Here is a 16719-nt window from a genome sequence, read left to right on the forward strand (position 1 = left end):
TGTCTGTGTATTTCTGTCATGGATATTTGCAGTCATTGTAGTTGTGTTGGTGACTAACCCTATTTGGGTCATGTCCATAGAACATATTTGTAATAGTGTATTGGCATATACCCTTCATAGATATAGATATAGATATATAATATATATTATTGCAAACATTTATATGTACCTCCATAGATGTGTAGATGTTTTTAACCTATCTATATATCTACATATATATGTATATCTCTATATATCAACATGTATCTATCTTGGGTACATGGCGATTTGTCCTATTTCCACACAATCCTACCTTTTGTGTTTTAACCTGTCTGAATACACAACTGGCATAAGTATATCTCAGGTAGCTTAGTGGTAGGTTACTCTGAGGGTGGTGTATATAGCTGCAAGTTCTAATCCTGGAAGTGGTAATTATTTTATCTCTAAGAACAGGTATTGGTAGGGAAAGTGTGATTAATGCACATTTAAGAGTTGTAAGCAGGTTTTCCCTAGATCTGTGTGATGTTAAGCAAAGGTTAAACCTGCGATATGCTTATCTGTTTAACCGTGTTTAAGCGCCACTTACTGTCACGCAAACCCGCGCAAAACCGCTTGCAACTGCTTAAAAGTGCTTTTATCAGCCTGCATCTGACAGCCCTAATTTTGCCCCTTAAAATTAATTAAAAGCCCTTGAACCCGGGACCATGAACACCACAGTCACTGGCTTTACTACTAAGGCATTGGAGATATGTACAAATATTATGGTGTTTAGAATATACATTTTACTACGGGCATTCCTCACTACTGGAAACAAATGTGACAGTCAGTTGGTGTACATATGTATGATACATGTTAATGTTCATATGTTTGTGGAATTAAGTGTTGCAATGTGACCTGACAGGGTGTATTATGGATGAGAATGGTTCTTGTTTTGTTTCTTTCTTATATTGTCCCCATACTCCATGTATACCCCTCCAGTACACTTATTGAACATCCAACCCAGGCTCTCCTTGATGCATAATTTCATTACCCATCATTCCACCCCCACCCCAATCTCCACATGCATAACAACCATCCCTTCTATGCTGAATTAAGTTAATATTAATAATTATAATAGCAGAGCTGCATGTGTTTTGTGTACACTTCAATTCCTTTGGATTACTTCTGTGTCACAAAGTGTGTTCATTGATGTTTATATATATGGCTATAGATGTAACTGTATATATATATATATATATATATATATATATATATATATATATATAATATATATATATATATATATATATATATTTCTATCTGCAGGCATCACTGACGTGTGTGTATATATATATATATATATATATATATATATATATATATATATATATATATATATATATATATATATTGTTTTTTTGTATTAATTTGCAACAGTTATACATATGTAGACTTGTATATGTTGGTTCACAAACTACAGTACATTACAATGTACTGTGCATATGTACACAAAGTGACTGTCCCATTTGTGGTCAGTACTGTGGAATGCCTATAGTATAAGGTGTAGTCTAAAGACAATGAAACATGTATACAGCTGAGATGGCTTAGTGTTAAGTCCCATGACTATGGTGTGCATGGTCCAGGGATCAACACCTATGATGCTTTAAAAATTTGTTTTACCCCAGAATAAGGCTCATTTAAGCAGTTGTAAGCATGTTTAAAAGTGTTTGTGTGACATTAAAGCAGTAGTTAAATACAGTTAAACAAACTTTAAAACCTATAACCTGTGCTCGCAAATGTGGCCACATCTGCTAACTACTCAGGATATATACATTTCAGTGAAGTAACATCTCACTATGTGCTTACATAACATTACATTCTCTGTTGACTTTACTCTCCAGCACACATGGGTTTATATGGGTGCTTCAAATGTTTATTATACTGAAGAATACTACCTATATATGCAAGCTGTGGTTACGGTATACTTTTTAACATGAAAAACATCTCCGACTTTATTGGGATTTGAACCAGGAATGTACAGATACTATGCAAATATTGTAACCATTACACTATCGACATTAACGTTGTTTCTGCCTATTTCCTATTTAGATGATTTCTATGTGTAAGCTAGGCTAAGCAAAGGGCGGAGGCACCCAAACTCACTGAGCTTCACTTACTCTTGAAATAAAAACATAAATGAAATGAGAGACTATAAATTAAATACCTAACTACATTAGGCATAGCCCCTCACTGACACACTTCATGAGAAACCTTGTTGTGTGAATTGGTAACAGAATATACATCCCTGGGATCATGTGTCCCAGAACCATACAGCCAGTGGGTGGGGGAGCCCCTCCAGTTTTATAGCTGCAAGACCTGTTGGGGAAATTGAATGGTGTTGATTTTTCATGCTAACACCTCTTTAGATCACAAAGTGCCCCCATCACCCTCCACCACCCCAGTCTTTAACAGCTTCCGGCAACTCTGCCTGGAATCACTTAATTGGCTATGCTTGACAAAAGCTCAGTTACTTCATCAATGGTGCGAAGAAAGCCAGCACACTGTAGCTATGCTTCTAAATGCACTTGGGCAGATAGCCTACTACCTATCTGTGAACCTCTAACGCGCAGGCCATCACAGACATAATATGTGAATAAACAGAGCTTTCATTATACAGTGAAAATTCACCATGTAGTCTGAAAACAGTTAAGTACAGCAGGAACATACAGAACACTGATGCTTAATCCCTCCAAAAGCCTATCTTGGAAGCTGGTAGACTTGTATAAGTTTAAGGCTTTCTATTGCTTACCAGTAGGTTACCTACAGGAAAGATGAGAAACAAGCACAAATGGGAAACATGCATGCAACAATACCATACCAGCTTGCATGTGTCAGCCTTAGTCTTTGGAATACTGGCCAAAGCTATTGGCGCTCATGGTGCCTTTTTTAGGCAAGTCTCAAGGGTGAATCCCATCTCCGTAAACAGCACAATAGCGAAATCAATGAGGGCTATGCTACTCAATGCCAAGGGTTGTAATCACAAAATGCACGCACTCACAACACTCCTCCATATGGACAACATCAACATCTGTGTAGTTACTGAGACCTGTTTTAAGGCTCCTGAGAGCACACCAGCACTACCGGACTACAACCCATACCACACATTTCGGCCACAGAAGATGGACTGACACAGACATGGAGGGGGTATATCCATATTCATCAGGGATACCTACACCTCCAGGTTAGTGGGGCAGCATAATACCTCTGAAATCATCCATGTGCAGCTAACATCAGCAACAACTGCAATGCAAACTGTGGCCTGCTACAGATCACCCTCCATGACCCAGGACCACCACTCCTCCTACATGGAGACAGTGAAAAACATGACAGTCCTACTGAACACCCTAGTATTGTTCGATGTCAACTACCCCACCATTAACTGGGAAACTTACTCGAGTACTCAATTCCAGGCCCAGCGCTTCCGTGGAATTTATCACCTCATATGCCCTGTGTCAGATGGTAAACTCCCTAACGAGAGGTGGAAACATACTAGAAGTGGTAATCACCAACACGGGCAACAAGTGAATCCCAGCAGAGGTAAACCGGTCACTGGTTAGATCTGACCATGGACTATTCACTGATGATTTCCACACCCAACTATCTCCCCCACTCAAGGAAACCACAGTAAATACCTTTCCTACAGCTAAATTCACACCACTAAAGACAGAGGTGGGAGGTTTCACAGCCCCCAAGCTAAGGGAAAATACTGTTCAAGATACAAAAAGATGTACAAATGCACTCTATAATCACCTTCAAGGATGTATGGATCATGCCATCACTGGTAAACCAAGACTCCTCCTCCTAGACAAGGACACCAGTCTGGTGGACCCCTGCAATAAACAGCCTATACAACAGAAGTAGGACAGTAGTCCAGAAAAACAGCAAAACCCATGAAGGGCAGACATCCATGACCAGTATTAGTAAGAAAAATAGGTCCCTCATGAAACCATCCAAGGTTAACACCAACAAGAAAATAGGCAAGGATTTGAAAGATAACCACAAAGTCTTCTTTGGCTATGTCAAGGATCTAAGTGGTAGCACACAGATTTGCACTGTGCCGGTGCAATATAACACAAAATATACTGACCCTACTGATATCACCAACATCCTTGCAGATAAATTCATTGCAAACTTCACCCCCTAAAGAGCCCACAACAATACCCAGAAAGTAAAGTATCTCAGACATCAGAGACACACATGTGGAAATGGCCCTCTCAAACGGCAAAACACAGCGTCAATGGAGGCAGATGGTGTCCCAGACTGCATCTTGCAAACACTACAAGACAAACTAACCCCCCACCTAATTAAGCTTTTCAACTTCAGCCTCTATAGAGGCATCATGCCCATACAATGGTGCATAGCAACGGTTATTCCGCTCCACTGAGGTGGAAACAAAACTGATCATGGTAACTACCACCCCATAAGCCTGACTAGTCTGGTCTGCAAAGCTATGGAGCACATCCTCATAGCACTCATTGACAAAGACATTGGTAACCTCCAAACACTTGACCCAACCCAGGTCAGCTTGGTTGAGTGCAGATCATGCCTACTGAACTTGTTTGACATCTTACAGACAGTCACCAAGACATTAGATGAGGGGAGAGGTGGTTCACCCATGCTACCTGGACCTCGCCAAGACTTTTGACACCATTCCCCACTCAGGTATTATTGATAACCTCACCAGTCTGTACATAAACCCATACATCACAGGATGGGTTGCCAACAGGCTTACACACAGAACCCACATGGTAAGACTAGCAGCCTCCAGGTCCGACTCTTAACCAGTCACAACTTGTATCCCACAGGACTCAATCCTGGGACCCCTACTGTTTGACATATACTTCTCAGAGGTACAGGCAAACACAGGTGGACTATGGCAGACCATGTTTGTCAATAAATGCAAACTGGGAGCCATAATTGACAGTCCAGCTGACACAGACATCCTTTAAGGGGCTTCACAGAGACAGACACAGGGTGTCAAAGTCATGGCCTCCAGCTAAGTGCTACAAATTGCATGGTCATTCCATTTTGGAAAAACTAAACACCCACATATTAACACATAAGTAGCAGCCACTTTAATACAGACAAGGTAATAGGGTATCTGGGGACTAAGGTAGATAGCGATCTCTCCTTTGACAATCATATCGCCAAAGTAGTTAGGACATCCTTCTATGTAGGCCATCTGATTACTAAAGGGTTCGCATCTAGACAAACTGAGGTTATAGTGGCCCTTTACTCATCACTCATCAGTCCCATCATAGAGTATAATAACCCATTTGGGATGTACCTCAGAAGACACTTCCGACAGCTGGATTGTCCACGAACATACCTCGCCAAGAGGATTACTGGCCTTGAACATATGTCCTACGCAGCCAGACTGAATAAACTCCTGCTTTACTCAGTGGCATCTCATTTACTCAGAGATGATCTCTGCTGGCCAGCAAAGCCATGTCCAACTCAAGCCTAATGGATATGCTCCACCTATGGGAATCCATGTCACAGTGAGCCACACGCTGTAGTGAGCTAAACCTTGCCTCAACAATAACTAGAAGATGCTGGAGGGACAGATTCCTGTCACAAAAACTCCCCATGCTTTGGAACAACATCCCTAATTACATTATACAGAGTCCCTTACTAATGCTCTTCAAGAGAAACCTTGAAGAGTGGATGGGGAACAGCCAATACACCACAGGGATCCCGCCATTGGCTCTGCTCCACAGAGGGACAGTTAATTAATCAATGGGGTGGCAAAAGCTGACACATTTTGGCTACACTTATGAACTACCTCAGGCAGTTAGCCAAGTACCTACCTATGAACCTATGAACCTATACATACAGTATCAGCACATGCTGATCACTTAATTTACTGTTCAGGTGTTGACTTACCCTTTGCCAATAGCAGTTGTGTGTGCAATAGTTGAGGGCTGCCTATGTTGGATGTACACAGTAGACTGCCTATACATGACAATTTACAGGTAGTCTTGTGTGTGTGCCATCCATTTTTACTGTGTGTGCAGGTGGAGAAAGGTGTCAGTCCCTAGGTGCCTACAATGTCAGTGTGTGTGCTATACGTTCCCTCCTTGCCAAGGCATGGGCATACTGGGCATGCCTCCATCTGAATACTGGGGCTGGCTCAGGGTGTTCATGGTCTGAGCACCTCTGTGCCTGTGGGGCAATTGGCAATGGTGGTGGGCTGTGAGGGCCTTCACCATTCTGTCCCTGCTGCAGCTGTTTTCGCAGGGTCATATTGTGTAGCATGGCACATACTATGAAGATGTGGGAACACGTGCCTGGAGAGTACTGCAAGGCATCACCAGATATGTCCAAGCAACGGAACCATGATTTAAGCATCCCAAACACACGCTCTATGATGATTCAGGTTTGTGCGTGTGCCTCATTGGCATTCTTGCATGGGTGTGTGTGCATTTCTGATGGGAGTCATCATCCACGGTTCCAGTGCATAGCCAGCATCCCCCACCAGGTGGCCATATGGGATGATACAGCTGTGAGGCATGCCAGATGTAGGAGTCATTATAGCTTCCAGGGCTGTCAGCACACACATCCATGATAATGCTCTGGGCATTGCATACGACCTGGTAGTTGATGGAGCGGTATCCCTTGCTGTTTATGTAGTGCCCACCCTGCTCACCGGGTGGTGACTTGATGTGTATGTGCATGCAGTCTATTGCACCCAGTACCTCCGGGTATTCTGCCACATGGTGGAAGAGACACATATTGCTGACCAACTCATCCTGTATTCGGGGGAAGTATATGTGCTCATTGGCATGTGGTAACATGGAATCCAGGAACTGGTAAAGTACCCTCGATGCTGATGCCTGTGAGATCCCCATGATATCCCCAGCTGGCCTTTGAAAGGTACCTGTAGCTAGTATTCTCAGGCTTACATATACCTTCGTATCCACTGGGATGGGTTCCCTCTGTTTGTTCTGGCTTTGAGGCGTGGCCAGCACAGCTTCACAAGTTGCTGTAGGGTGTCCCTGTCCACCCTGTAATGCTCTACTATCTCCAGATCATGTAGCACTTAGTAGGTTACCCTGGGTCTGAACACTCTTCTCCTCCTCTGGTGCCTGAGGTGGTTGTGAGCATCATCCCCCACACCACCTTCAGTCTCCAACACATGCTGGTAGATCAAAGCTATGGCAGCCCCTAACATGTACATATTAAAAGTTCCCTGTCTGTATACACCAGTGGTGCAGAGTGTATGGGAATACACAAGTGTGTGTGTGGTGCTTTCACACTTTATACTATTATGCTATGGATGCTGCTGATGTCAGTGGGTGTGTATGAGCAATTCCAGATGCAGGGTATCTTAATTATGGCTTTTACAGTGAGTACTGCAAGTGTGGGGCCTTCAGTGTGGAGTTATGCTTACCTGCCTTGATTAATCTGTTGCCCTTTAATTCACTTTTATACTTTTATTTATTTATTATTTTATTTTACATTTGTTGACCGGGCTAGTCCAGCTGGATATATGTCCATTTTCAGTGGAGGCCCGGGGAGAAAAGCTCCACAAATAACAACCAAACAGGACAAGACAAGTTAGTTACAGTAGAAACTGGTACATTACAAAACGTTATAACATATTACATACCTAGGATTTTATATTCTGTATTCCAGAAGGGAAAAAAAACTGATGTAAAAATAACCTAGATACAACAGTAGTTTGAGTTAACAATGGAAGTTATATCTAAGAGATATTATAAAAACTAAGGACACACAAAAACCAAAAAGATTAAGTACTATTGTTAAATGGATAGAGTCTACAAAAGCATAAAACAAGGATGCAGTTATAGTGTTCATTATCACAGGAGTTGTGGTCTTATAAGAAAAACGGTTGGTCATTCAATAGTATATACATATTTACATGAGAAAAATCCTCAGAATGGTCAAGCACACTATTATCAGTGCGTAAACACAAGATCATGTTCATAAGAGGCTAGGAATCAAGGGAGTCTAGATAAGGGTATGGTGGTTAGTCTGGGTTATCACAGGGGCATAGCCAGTGTGATTTGAGGTAGGGTTTGAGCTTGCTTTTAAATAGGTTAACTGAGGATATTGAGGTTAGTTGACTTGGGAGGCTGTTCCAGGCTTTACCTACTGTATTAGAGAACAGGGTGTCACCAGCTGAGTTGTTGGATTTAGATATATGTACAAGTAGTTTATTAGATGAGCGTAAGGTTTTGAGATTGATATAGGGGATAGCTAGGGATGTAAGTATGGGTGTATTCTGAGGTAGATACAGAATCTTATGGACAACTATTAGTTGATTGAAAAATATTAGATTTGGCAACTCTAACCATCCAATATGATTCAGGTTGATACAGTGATGAGTTCTATAGGAGGACCCAGCTGCAAATCTGGCAATATTGTCGTAGGAGGATGACAGTTTACTCAGATTACTTCTACATATTTTGGTATAGATAGGGGAGGCATAGAGCAAGGTAGAGATAAGGTGGGTGTGAACAATGGTGATCCTGGCTTGAGAAGTTAGAAAGGGTTTGATTCTACAGAGGGAACCTAGTTTCTTATTTACTGTTTTTATGGTGTTATTAATGTGAGGTTCAAAAGACAAGTTATTATCTATTAGTACTCCGAGTAGTTTGGTGGTTGGCACAGGAGATATTATAGTTCCATTATTTGAAGTGATAATAAAGTTAAGTGGGGAGGTTCTGTGAGTGGGGATGAATAGTAGCATTTTAGTTTATTTTTGGGTTTAAGATAAGATACTTTTGTAGGAGCCAGTTTTCGACTGTGCTAAAGGACTTTTGGGTTAGTGACTGAAGTTCTGATTGAGAAGTAGCAGAGCATATGAATGTGGATTAATCTGTGTATTGGATACAGTCAGCTTGTGGAATTACAGAATGGAGGTAATTTGTAAAGATGGAGAAGAGTAAAGGACCCAATATGGATCCTTGAGGAATGCCTAGGGCTACTGGGAGGTGGGAAGATAAAGTATTATCCCATAGTACAGCCTGTCACCTGTTATTTAGGTATGATTGGAACCACTGTATAGTAAGGGCATCCAATGACAGGTTTTTGAGTGTGTTTATGAGGAGGTGGTGGTTAACCATGTCAAATGCTTTAGACAGGTTGATAAAAAGGGCTGAGGATAGAGTATCATTATTACGATTACTATTAATGTTGTTAGTGAAGGATAAAAGAGCAGAGGTGGTGCTATGAAATGGTCTAAAGCCATGTTGGCAGGGTGCTAGTAAATTGTGATCAAGTAGGTAGGTTAACAGTTGTAAATGAATACATTTCTCCATTATTTTTGCCAAAGGAGATAGTATGGCTATGGGCCTGTAATTGGAGAACTCCTTGGAGTTACCGCCTTTGTGCAGGGGGATAATGTGAAAGACTTTCCAGATTAAGGGGATAGTTCCTTCCGAAATAGTTCTGTTAATGAGGATGGATATAGGGTAGGCTATGACTTTAGCAGCTTTTTGCAGGTATTCTGCAGGTAGTAGATCTGCAGAGAGTGTGGTGGGTTTAAGTTTCTGGATGAGGTTAAAGATGAGCGATGTGGGCACTGGCAGAAAATGAAATAGAGGAGGATTACTGGTAGAGGTTGTGGTAGAGCATGAGGTGCTAGGGGATAGCTGACTGGCTAGGGATTGTATGGTTTCAGTGAAAAATGTGTTAAATGCGTAGGCTATTTGGATGCAATTGTTGTGATCACAGCCAGAGGGAGTGGGAGTGCTTGAGCGTCCGGGGTGTAGGAGGTTATTGATGCCCAGCCAGAATTTTTGAGGATTATTTTGGTAGGTTTGTTGAAGCTGGTAGTAATAGTTTCTATTATCAGCTAATATGGCTTTTTTTGTTTTGTTTCTTAGCTGTCTGAATTGTAAGTGATCTGTGGGGCTTTTGTTGAACGCCATTTGGCCCATTGTTTATTTCTTTGGAGTATTTTTTGTTCGGTAGTTTTGGTGAGCTGTGGTGCTGGTTTAGTTCTGAATCTAACTTTACGTAATGGGGCATGACAGTCTAAAATGGAAAGAAATTTTGAATTAAAGTATTTCACTGCATTATCTAGTGGGAGGTGTTTCAGGGGTGACCAGTCACAGGCGCTTAGTTCAATTTGAAAATGAGCAGGGTTAAAGTTTTTGTTAGTGCGAATAGTTCTGCAGATGGTTGAGTTTGGAACTTCAGTTTTAGATCTGATTAGATAGATAAGCAAGTGGTCACTTATGTCCTCTGGGAGGGTGCCTGTTTTATAGTTTTGTTGGGGAGTATTAGTGAGTATCCAGTCAAGGGTACTTGTTTTGTTGTTAGGTTTACTGGTAAGGGTAGGGGATGTTATAGTTTGGGTAAAACCATATAGTTTGATATGAGTAGAATGCTGCTCAGATATACAGGAGTTCCAGTTTATGTTAAAGTCTCCAAGTATAATGGTTTCTTGGGGGTAGTTGCATGACAGCCAGCTGAGGATAGCCTCTAATGTGTTGATGTTATTGCCTGGGGGAAGATAGACACAGATTAGATATATGGCTTTACTTTTGTTAAGCTGAATCTTAGTTAGTAGAAACTGTGCATTGTTGGGAAGTGGAGGTTTAGGGTCTAGCAAGGTGACTTGTAATCAATTCTTATAAAGTATTGCTAAGCCTCCACATTTCTTAGTCTTACAGTCACGTCTCAGGATATTGTAGCCAGGGGGTAGAACTGCATTGTCTTGTATTGATAGATTAAGCCATGTTTCAGACAAGCAGAGTATGTCAAAAGAATGTACATCTATAAGGGCATTCAACTTTATTATAGATGCTACGAATGTTAAGATGAGCTATCAGGAGAGAGTTGGGGGCTTGGTAAGCGTGTGTGTGATAGTAGGAGTTGGTGTATCAGGCTGTGTAGCTGTGATTGTGGTAGGACCAGGGTTTGGGTGTATATCACCATCCAAAAGGGAGTGGACCTGTACTTTTAGGATGAGTTGTAAAAGTTTAAAAATTAGGTTCTCGTTTTTTCTAGCTATTGGGTTAAAATGAGAGATGTGAGTGAGTCTATGAAACTTCGCTGCTGAGTACTTTGCTGGGCAGGAGAAGTTGCTGAGACTGTGAGGGGAGCTAAGAGTAGGAATAGAGGTTTGTTTGTTGTGGTTGTGAAGTCCTATATATGTATGGTGCTCATAGAGAGTAAGTAGATAGGGTATAATTAGTATAGTTAGGAGTATTAATAAAGGTAAGGGTTTGTGGTATCCTTGGGCCATTAGTGTAGGCATGGGAGGTACAATGTAGGGATGCTTGTAGATAGGGTGGTAAGGTAATGGATAATGGGAGATGAGTGATAGAACGTTAAGGGGGAGGAAATAGAGGTTGATGTTAGTGTATAGTTAAGGTGATAGCACTTTAAGGGGGAGGAGATAGGGGTTGATGCTAATGTATAGGGGTGTGGCAGTTTATGTTTAAGTTTAGGACCACTGGGGGAGGGTGGAATTTGGGGGCAGGGTAGGGGAGCAGAGTGAGCCTGCAGGGCAAATGGAGCGGGATGAGCCACAGAGGAGTTTACCCTAGGAGAACAATCAGAGGAGCAGTAAGCTAAGGTAAGTATACGTGGGGAGGGTGAGATGACACAAAGCCTTGATAGTAGTAAGAATATACTGAGAGGATAGGCAGTGAGGAATATAAGAAGAAAGGGAGAAAGAGTGGGATTATAAGCTCTTACAGGCTATGGGAATCCGAGAGCCTATAAATTAAATTAAATAAGGGCCAGAATGGACATTTAAAGGAAACTGTTGACCTCTAGTGGACAAAGGCTGTATAGCAGTGATAATGTCTATTGAAAGAAATAGTGCAGGGCAGTATGTTTACTAATTAGTTGGATAGGATAAGAGTCAATGACCTGTAGTCTAAGAAGGAGAAGGGGAGACAAGGTATAGGAACAGATAGCATTGGTTGCTGACTGTCCTGGCTGGTGAGATTAAATTTACAACCTAGGATATAACACACTGTATGTCTATAGACATTGGTATAAAATACATACTTTCACTTATTAATTAGTTCCCTTGGGGGGACTGTTGCAGAGGGAAGGATAGGTTCAGATCCTTAGTATGGGGAAACCGCAGTAAGATGTGGAAAAGTTGTTTTTCAGCAGGCAGGGCAAGTCCTCATTACTACTGGCAAGCCAGATTGTGCAGCTGGGAATATAAAGGGAGAAGAAAGAGAGTGATAAGACACACAAAAAGATAAAATACACAGTTACACAGGCTTATTGGGTATTAATTGCAACATAGTAAAGAATAAACTAGCATACTAGTACAGTCATAACAGTCAGTATTGCTATGACTCTATCAATAATAACAATCAAGCAAGACACATATAAAGCAACACAGCTCAGGAACAATAAGGTTCAAATCATCATATAATCCCCTATTCTTTTATTTATTTACAAAAGGAAGGCTCCAAATAAGTCCTTCATGTTTATACTCATCCTTGTTCAGTCAGTAGAAGGAAGTAAGCTACTTAGGCTAGGTAATATAAGGTGCATAACCAGAAGACACTATATATTCTGTCTGATTTAAAGTTATAGAAAGCCACAAAAAATACAGCTCTCAAACCATTCAATAGCAAGAAAACAGATCACGTAGCTCTATACAGCAGCAATAACAGTCACAATAACAGAGACAACGCCAGAATGCTGAGAGTCGATAGCATTGTTAGCGTGCCACAAGAGCTGAACAGTTTATCCTGTACTACAAAGCTCCTAAAAAACACTCTACCAGGCCAGCTGAAAAGGCTTCATAAAAAAACTGCACAGTAAACACGCTAGCATTTTAAAATATATGTTACAAAAGATCCTCTAAGCAAACTAGCATTATAGGCCAACTGAAAAGGTTACACAAAAAGGCTGCACAGTAAACACGCTATCATTTTAAGATATACGTTAAAAAATATCCTCTAAGCATACTAGCATTGCCATTAAGTATCCTAGAAGTAGCTTCATTCGCACATGCATTCCATGCACAGAAACGCTTTGTAGCTATGCCGACAACAGTTAGGGATAAGAACCGCTACTCGAGTTTCCCAAACCAGTCGTTTTCAACCTTTCCTGCATGCATTTAGTTATTCTCTTAGGATGTTTTAAGAAAGGTATGACACAGATAAACAAGACATAAAGAAAGCTTACCTAAAAACCCTATTTACTCCACCGCCAGGAACACACAGCACCCTAGAGCTAAGTACGCGAGTAAAGATGGCGTCCTAAGGGAGAAGGTATATTTATAAGTTAAGTGATGTCATAGAGGGAGGAGGGGGAGAAGAGGATGTATAGCTACAGGTAAAGACCAGATTTGGCTAGAGCAATACACTAGGCAGCAAAGGGAGGGGGTGGGTCCTTTGCTAAATTAGGAGATGGTTCAGTCCTGATGTGATAAATAGATGAAATTCTAGGGAAAGGAGATCCAACAGAATACGGAACAAACCCCGGATTTTTTACAATTACAACAATCATACCAACAAACAGGGAATGAACAGGCGTTTATAAATGAGCATGTTAAAGATTCAATAATAGTGTCTAACAAAATTCATACTTATCATGGTTATAATATTTTTAATTACAGCCATGTTGTAATAGACGTAGGACATTTTGATCTATTTTCAAAAGGCTTTAAGTATATTCCATCTAGGAAAACTGATTTGGTAAAAACTATTGTAGATTTAAAGTTATTCATTAGGAAAAAGAATTTGGCTTTATATTTTGGGAATTCAGGAACCAATATTATGGTGAATCCTATTCTAAGGAAAAAAGGAACGTTTAATCCCCCACTGCACCTGCAACTAAAAAATTTAGAAGCTATTTTGGAAAGGGAGATCAGAAAAGAGGTTCAGAACCATAAGATCTTTCCTAACCTATTGGTGAGAGAAGGACAATACTTGAATGACTTGAAATCGGATCGTTCCATCAGGATCATGCAACCGGATAAGGGGGGTGGTACGGTCTTGATGAATAGCATTGATTATGAATCTAAAATGAAGAATGAATTACACAACTCTTCTAAATACAGTGTAGCCTCAATTAATGAGGTAAACATTGCTAATTCAAAAATACATTTGTTGTTGGATGACTTATTATTAGAAAGTTCCATTAGTTTTGAAATTCACAATTTTTTGTATAATAAATTTCCTAGAGTTCCTTCAGTATTTGGTATTCCCAGGGTACATAAATGTACCGCTGACCCACCTTTGAGATTAGTGGTCTCTTCAGAGGGTGCTATTACAGCACCTATTTCATGTTTTATAGACAACAAACTCAAAGATTTGGCATTCAAGGGTACAGCGGTACTAAGAGATTCTTGGGATCTTCTTAGACAATTGAAACCTGATGTGTATAGTGACTCATTGATTTTTATCACTCTTGATATTGTCGATTTGTATGGGTGTATTCTCATGAGATAGGTTTGAACTGGCTTGAGGAATACATGTTAGCATTTGGACACTTTTCTCACAGTGATTTTAATAATATTCTCTTGTTCATGGAAATTGTATTAAATAACAATTTCATGTATTTTGAGGGGGAATTTTATAAACAGAATCAAGGGGTGGCAATAGGTGCTGGTTGTGCCCCTGCATACACCAATATTGTTCTTTCTTGGTGGGAACATCAGTTTATTTTCAATAGTAAATTCAAGGCATGTTGGTCACTGTATAGACGTTTTTTGGACGATATCTGTATATTATGGATCGACACAGAGGAAACATTTTTGGAATTCTTGAATTATATTAAAGGCACCACCCATCTTTTGGATTTCACTTATAGTTTAGATCATGATACTCTAAATTTTTTAGACATTAGTATATCAAAAGTGGAAGGAAGTTTTAGTTCAAAAATTTTTAGGAAAAAAACTTTTTCGAACTCATACCTTCACTTTAATAGTGGCCACCCCTTTTTTCAGAAGAAAAACCTAATTAAGGGACAACTGGTACGGATCAGCAGAATGACTTCAAACAATGTGGAATACACTGCAGAGTGTAAAAATGTATGTGGAATGTTTGAAAATAGTGGTTACCCAAAAGAATTAGTACAGCGGGTAGCAAACGAGGTTTATGAAGGGAGAAATGGTAGGTTTGCACCCATTTTAGGTCAAAAGCAGGTTGACCCTCACAAGCTGCAATGTCAATTTCAACTAACGAATTAAAAGATAGGAAAGATTCATACATTTTGGATTATAATGGGGACTCTAATGTCATAAGAAGGGTAGTGAGCCGTGAATGGGAAAAATTCCAACAAATAACAGATATTGATCCAACAGTGGTGGGGCCCTTGCAGTTTACTTATAGACGAGATTTGAACTTTAAGAATTTTTTTTTAATATGGGGGTTCAAAAGGACATACTGGTGCCCGTTTAAGAAATGGTACTTACAAGTGTGGAGCATGTTCCCAATGTAACTATATCGTTAATGCTCTTTTTATTGAGATTCCTAGCAGGAATAGGGAAATCAAGAGTAATGTTTATGCCAGTTGTAATAGTATGGGTCTAGCTTACTTAGCCAAATGTAATGTATGTAGTTCTTTTTACATTGGGAAAACTGAACATAAACTTAAGACCCGAATCTATGAACATCACTATGAGATTAGTAGGGCCAATTCTAGGAATGCATTATTTCGTCATAAGTCAATATGTTCTCAAGCAAGCTATTCTTTTTTCGTTCTTGAAATTGTCCCGAAAGAAATCCGGGGTGGGGGGGTATGTGGGAGGCAAAATTAGAGTACCGGGAATTTTTTTGGCAAATAATTTTAGAGGCAAACAGGGAGCCTGGTTTAAATGATATGTTGTCCATTACACCAGTGCTAAAATTAAGATCAGCCAAGCTGTAATGTGAGTTTTGCATGTCATTTCACGTTATTCCACTAGAGGGCAATCATACATTTAAGTTTAAATTTATTTTTAATAACATTATTTTATTTATAGTATTTTTTAGAATAAATACATTTTATATGTTATTTTTAGGTTACATAGTTTTGGATTTTATATGTAAGATTAGGAAGGAAAGATAGACTAAAAATGTTTCTACACAGTTTTTACCTAATAAGGAGATGACATTTAGTATTTCGATGTTTCAAATAATTTCATTATTTGAATGATTGGTCTGACCAATAGTTTTTGGTTTAGGAATGGTGTCATAGTATTTAACTGGTAATCTTGTCATTGTTTTATTATCTGAGGAAGTGTTTTGTACGAAAACGCAAACGTGTATTGGCAGTGTTAATTTGCATTAATAAATTGAGTCTGGAGGACTTTCGGCTCTTATTTGGCTGCTCGATTGGATTGTAGCTATTTTAGGTAGAGAGAGTAGGTGGTAAAAAAAGAAGACAGTGATCTATATTAGCAAGGTCAGAGCCACGGAGGAGTTCACCATAGGAAAACAATCAGAGGAGCAGTAAGCTAAGGTAAGTATAGGTGGGGAGGGTGAGATGACACAAAGCCTTGATAGTAGTAAGAATATACTGAGAGGATAGGCAGTGAGGAATATAAGAAGAAAGGGAGAAAGAGTGGGATTGTAAGCTCTTGCAGGCTATGGGAATCCAAGAGCCTGTAAGTTAAATTAAATTAGGGCCAGAATGGAGGTCTAAAGGAAACTGTTGCCCTCTAGTGGACAAAGGCTGTATAGCAGTGGTAATGTCTATTGAAAGAAAGAGTGAAGGGCAGTAAGTTTACTAATTAGTTGGATAGGATAAGAGTCAATGACCTGT

The 16719-nt window shown here is 40.0% G+C and overlaps 1 protein-coding gene across 1 annotated transcript in view; it reads left to right on the forward strand.

Annotated features, from left to right (window-relative positions):
• LOC122798304 (cadherin-7-like) overlaps positions 1–16719 on the forward strand; it is a 1449445-nt gene that overhangs the window by 501643 nt on the left and 931083 nt on the right. The gene's annotated exons all lie outside the window — the stretch shown is intronic.

This window comes from Protopterus annectens, chromosome 3.part1, assembly GCF_019279795.1.
Source record: "Protopterus annectens isolate FY-2018-M chromosome 3.part1, PAN1.0, whole genome shotgun sequence".
NCBI classification, from domain to species: Eukaryota; Metazoa; Chordata; order Ceratodontiformes; family Protopteridae; genus Protopterus; species Protopterus annectens.